Below are 6,000 nucleotides of genomic sequence, written 5' to 3' on the forward strand. Positions count from 1 at the left end.
AGCCCCAGAAAGAACAGTGCTTCGCAGAATCTACCACCGGATCGGAATTACGACACACTGGTATAATACAATAACAATTTAATGTTGTCTTAAATATACTTTAATGTTCTTTCAGTTTTTGTTCCGGTTATGTTTAGTTATTAATTTAAGAAGGCCATGAATATATATAACCATACTATAATCAAGAGTTGTATGATATTTACAAAAATCCTAATATCATAAAAACTATAAAAATTGGACGCCTACGTAGGCAGGACATCTAGTTCGCATGGAGGAGATCAGAATGCCAAGACAACTACTATATGGCGAACCAGAGGGCCGCAGAAATCATGGCAGGCCCAAGCTCTGATGGTTAGATGGCGTAGAGCAGGACCTCAAAGATATCGGTGTCAAGAATTGGAAGGAGAAAGTCCTGAACAGAGCAGTCTGAAGAGACATATTGGACTAGGCTAAGGCCCATCCTGGGCTGTAAGGCCTAAAATGATGATGATGAATATTTTCTAAAGGGCCTTTTAAAAAATTCAATAATCTAACGTTACTGACCACATAAAAAGGTCAATGTACAAAAGCAGACCGTGTCCAAAATACTATAATTACCTCATTATCTGATTAGGAAGTCATTTTTCCTGCGTTTGCATTAGAAACAATGTTGTATCGTATTGTGAATACAGACTAGTAAATGGCCCCGGCGGATGTGTCTGCGGTTTCGATTGAGTACTTAATGGATTAAAAACTAAGCTATCCGTGGCAATGTTGTTTTTATTTTAAATTTACGGGCTTTTAAAATTTTACCATTGTAATTGAGTATTGTATTTGTAATTATTTTGATAACATACTTTAAATAGAAAAAATTTATAAAAAAAATATAGCTCGTTGACTTGCTTTTGTAAGTTCTTCTCAAGGGTATGTCTATTTGGGACTGCCTTAAGGCTTTATATTACAGTTAATAATACGTTTGAAATCCAAAATAAATAAATACTGTTGAATTTAAATAGTTATATTAACTATTAATAAGTCAGCCTTTATTAAATCACAAAAAACATGATGTTTATTTTATTCAAAACATTGTTCATGTGTGTCTTTATTTTTATTTTTATGCGGGCATTCAAGTCCAATTAATATCGTCAGGATGCGTAGACATCACCCTCTCACAACAATTATATACTACGAGTATCATTGTTTTGCAAAATAGAGGTAACGCTGATACCATGTCCAACAACGTGTCACGAATGTCTAAGTTCATTCAAACAGTTTTTTTTGTTTCACAAGAATCTATGGAACTTTACAAGTTTTGTTACATGCTAAGCGTTGCTCATTGAGGGTTTATTGTGCTTAACGGTTATATTATGGTTATCCTACACTTAAAATCGAAATACGCTGCTGTTGAGAAATAGAATTGAGTTGCCTGTAAATACCGTTGTACTCCAGGCTCGATTTTCGGCCAGAATCAGTCCACAGTGAAATATATTTGGTTTTTGGGGTGTATATGTATGTTTTATGTATGCACCGAAAACAAAGCAGAAAACCGTAGCTTGGAATCGTTAAATTTAATAGTTATTTATTTAAAATAGCAATTAAAAATACATTATTGAATAATATTTTACTGGTGGTAGGACCTCTTGTGAGTCCGCACGGGTAGGTACCACCACCCTGCCTATTTCTGCCGTGAAGCAGAAATGCGTTTCGGTTTGAAGGGCGGGGCAGCCGTTGTAACTATAATTGAGACCTTAGAACTTATATCTCAAGGTGGGTGGCGCATTTACGTTGTAGATGTCTATGGGCTCCAGTAACCACTTAACACCAGGTGGGCTGTGAGCTCGTCCACTCATCTAAGCAATAAAAATAATAATAATAATAACCATACTATAATAATTTAAAAACGGAACAAATTCAGATTTGACATGTCTTGCAATCGAATCAGTCACGGTTGTGGTACATTCGCTATAATATTGGATTAAAAGTGTTTTGTATCGATTTTATATCAGAGTAAAATACATTTGTATGGCGTGGTTTTAAGTGGTTACCAGATTCCGTGAAGATCACAACCTTCCTTGAGACTTGAAGTCGAGCTCTTGTATCATAAACAGACAATTAAACAACCAGTAACCATAGTAGCTATATAAATATAGACACAAAATTTACTTAATAAAGATTAGTTTTGAAATACAAAAAACCGAGCCGGTGTTTCACTGTGTATAATCTACGCAATTGTCCTGATTCTTCATTAGCTTCTTGTCCTGGTAACGGGTAGCTATCTGATGATATCTGGCAGATTCCTGAATCTCTATAGCGACATTTTCAAGATTCATTCCGGATTCTCGGTCTGCCGAAGAATTTCACCCGCTCGATGGAATAACTTTTCTTTGTCGTTACTAAGGTTTCTTACTTGACTCCTAGATCACCAAACACAGCTCTAGTCCCGCAATAGCCTTTAAAATTAAAAGCTTCCATATAATAGGTATATCTTTTTCGCATCGCGGGTCGCATTTTTTCTTGTTTTGTAACAAAACTTCAAACTCTATCGAAATTCGTCGTTAGATTCACTTAGTTTCACGTACAGAAGAAAAATAGAAAAATGGCGGGAAACTGTTATTAGTTAGTTTTAAATATTACTTTTTTAGAATTATAATTTTAGTATTACTTTTTACGACCTAGTAAAAAGCGCTGGGTCTCGTTGGATGCAGGTGGCAATGGACCGGTCGCACTGGAAATTTATTGGAGAGGCCTATGTTCAGAATTAATCTATTTAATAATATTAAAATCAGCGAGATATAAAGAGTACAATCAGAGATTTAACTGTAGCTTTTTTCAATAAAAATTGTTTGTTGATGTCTTAGATTTATCCCATTTTGTCGATGTGTTATTTATTTGAATTTGTAATTATTATATTGGTACTGCAATATTAACTACTCATTTTAATATTATACAAGCACTTAATGGTCAATTACGCAAATCATCATCATCATCATCATCAGCCTGCGGCAGTCCACTGCTGGACATAGGCCTCCCCCAAAGCTCGCCACTGAACCCGATCTTCGGTTCTACGCATCCAGTTACTGCCAGCTGCCTTGCGTAGGTCGTCGCTCCATCTAGCAGGAGGGCGTCCTACACTACGTTTGCCGGTTCGCGGTCTCCACTCCAGAACACGTCTACCCCAACGGTTATCGGTTCTGCGACTTATGTGACCAGCCCACTGCCACTTCAGCTTACTAACTCTGCGAGCTATGTCGATCACTTTGGTCTTTGCCCGAATGACCTCATTGCGTATTCGGTCTCGCAATGACAAACCGAGCATAGCTCGCTCCATAGCTCGCTGAGTAACTTTTAGTTGGTGGACTAGTCGCACAGTCAGTGTCCACGTTTCGGCTCCGTAGGTAAGCACGGGTAGGACGCACTGATTATAGACCTTTGTCTTCAGACATTGTGGTATGGGCGACGAAAAGACCTGACGAAGCTTCCCGAACGCTGCCCAGCCCAACTGAATCCTTCTGGTCACCTCCTTCTCAAAGTTGTTTCTACCTAGTTGTAGGGTCTGTCCTAGGTAGACATACTCTTGAACAACTTCGAGAGGTGTACCATCCACATCGATTGGTCTCGGAATGACGTTTCCGTTAAACATTACCTTGGTTTTATCCAAGTTCATTCCGAGGCCAACCCGTTGGGATGCAGTATTAAGGCTGTGCACCATTTCTTGTAGGTCCTGCAGCGATTCCGCCATGATGACGATATCATCGGCAAAGCGAAGATGTGAGATGTACTCGCCGTTTATGTTAATGCCGCGTCTGTTCCAGTCCAGAGTCTTGAAGACGTCCTCCAGTGCGTTTGTAAACAGTTTCGGGGATATAATATCCCCCTGTCTTACACCTCTGCGCAACTGGATTGGTCTCGTCTGCTCTTTCTGTACTTGGACGGTCATTGTAGCGGCATCGTACAGGCATCTTATTGCATCGATGTATCGCCAGTCAGCTTGACACCGCTGCAAGGATTCCAGAACAGCCCAGGTCTCGATCGAGTCAAAGGCTTTCTCGTAGTCCACAAACGCCAGACATAGTGGCAGATTATACTCTTCAGTCTTCTGTATAATCTGCCGAACTGTGTGAATGTGGTCCACGGTACCAAATCCTCTTCGGAATCCTGCCTGCTCCGGAGGCTGGAAGTCGTCAAGTCTCTGAGCGAGACGATTCGTTATGACTCTCGAAAACAATTTGTAGACGTGGCTCAGGAGCGAGATGGGGCGATAATTCTTTAAAAGTGTTTTATCTCCTTTTTTAAAGAAAAGGACAACTATGCTCCTGCTCCACGCCTTTGGAGTTCTACCGGTAAAGAGGACAGTGTTAAAGAGCTTCTGGAGCTCCATAATAACAGGAAGACCTCCTGCTTTCAAGAGCTCAGAAGTAACACCATCCTCGCCCGGGGCTTTTCCGTTTTTAAGATTTTCAAGAGCCATCCCGATCTCGTCCACACTAATCTGTGGCAGCTCGTCGGTGTAGTGGCGAGATAGTGTGGCTCGGACATCTGCTGGGTCAGAGGCAGACTTGGTGGTTTTGGAAATATAGAGACGTCCGTAGAAGTCCTCAATTTCCTTGAGAATCTCCGGTTTGGAGGCGAGAATTTGGCCATCCCTTGTGGTCAGTTTTGTAAGGTGGCTTCTACCAAGACGCTGCACGAACACCTTGGCTCCTCGGTTTTGCTCAATTGCGTCATTGATCCGCTGAGTATTGTACCGTCGGAGATCGCGTCGTATCAGCGTCCTGATTTTCTTACTAAGAGCCATCTTCTCTGATTGTGTGGCCTGTGTGTTTTCTCGCCTTTCTTCCATTAACCGGAGAGTCTCGGATGATAATTTTGATTTTCTGCCTGTACGACCCTTTGGACACAATCTCTGTCCCTCTTGTCTCAGTGTCCTCACCACGCCATCTAAGGCCTCGTCTACGTCTGTGGTGGTTTCCAAGGCAGCGAATCGGTTGTGGAGATCTAGCTGGAATTGCTCTAGCTGGAATTGGAATTGCACAGTGAAAAGTGACGAAAAACGAGATAGACTTTATTATGACGGACAAGAAACATATATTCAGGGATGTCTCTGTGATCAGCAGGTTCAATACCGGTAGTGATCACCGACTTGTCAGAGGCACACTGAATATGGACTTCAAGTTAGAACGCAGCCGTCTAATAAAGTCTACGCTTCGACCCAGCCTACATCACATGGCTGTAGATCCGGAGCAATTCCAGCTAGATCTCCACAACCGATTCGCTGCCTTGGAAACCACCACAGACGTAGACGAGGCCTTAGATGGTGTGGTGAGGACACTGAGACAAGAGGGACAGAGATTGTGTCCAAAGGGTCGTACAGGCAGAAAATCAAAATTATCATCCGAGACTCTCCGGTTAATGGAAGAAAGGCGAGAAAACACACAGGCCACACAATCAGAGAAGATGGCTCTTAGTAAGAAAATCAGGACGCTGATACGACGCGATCTCCGACGGTACAATACTCAGCGGATCAATGACGCAATTGAGCAAAACCGAGGAGCCAAGGTGTTCGTGCAGCGTCTTGGTAGAAGCCACCTTACAAAACTGACCACAAGGGATGGCCAAATTCTCGCCTCCAAACCGGAGATTCTCAAGGAAATTGTGGACTTGGCTTAGCCAAGTCCACTTTCTTTGTGGCTTCTTTTCAAAGAACGAGTTCATTAGAAAGAGCCTCTCGCGCTGAAGGAAGTTGACTAGCATTTGCCCCCTGTGGTTCCTACATCCATAACCGAAGGATCCTAGCACCGATTCGTCGCAAGTCTGTACTCCAACTTTAGCGTTAAAATCTCCCATGACAACATTGAAGTGGGCTTTTGTGGTATTGTGCAGAGCCCTGGTGATATCGTCGTACACAAACTCCACATCGTCATCCGAGTATGACGAAGTCGGTGCGTATACTTGCACCACCTTAAGGGAGTACCTTTCGGTGAGCTTAATTATGAGGTACGCTACCCGTGTCGACACACTGGA

This window comes from Bombyx mori, chromosome 18 (assembly GCF_030269925.1).
Source record: "Bombyx mori chromosome 18, ASM3026992v2".
Taxonomy (NCBI): Eukaryota; Metazoa; Arthropoda; class Insecta; order Lepidoptera; family Bombycidae; genus Bombyx; species Bombyx mori.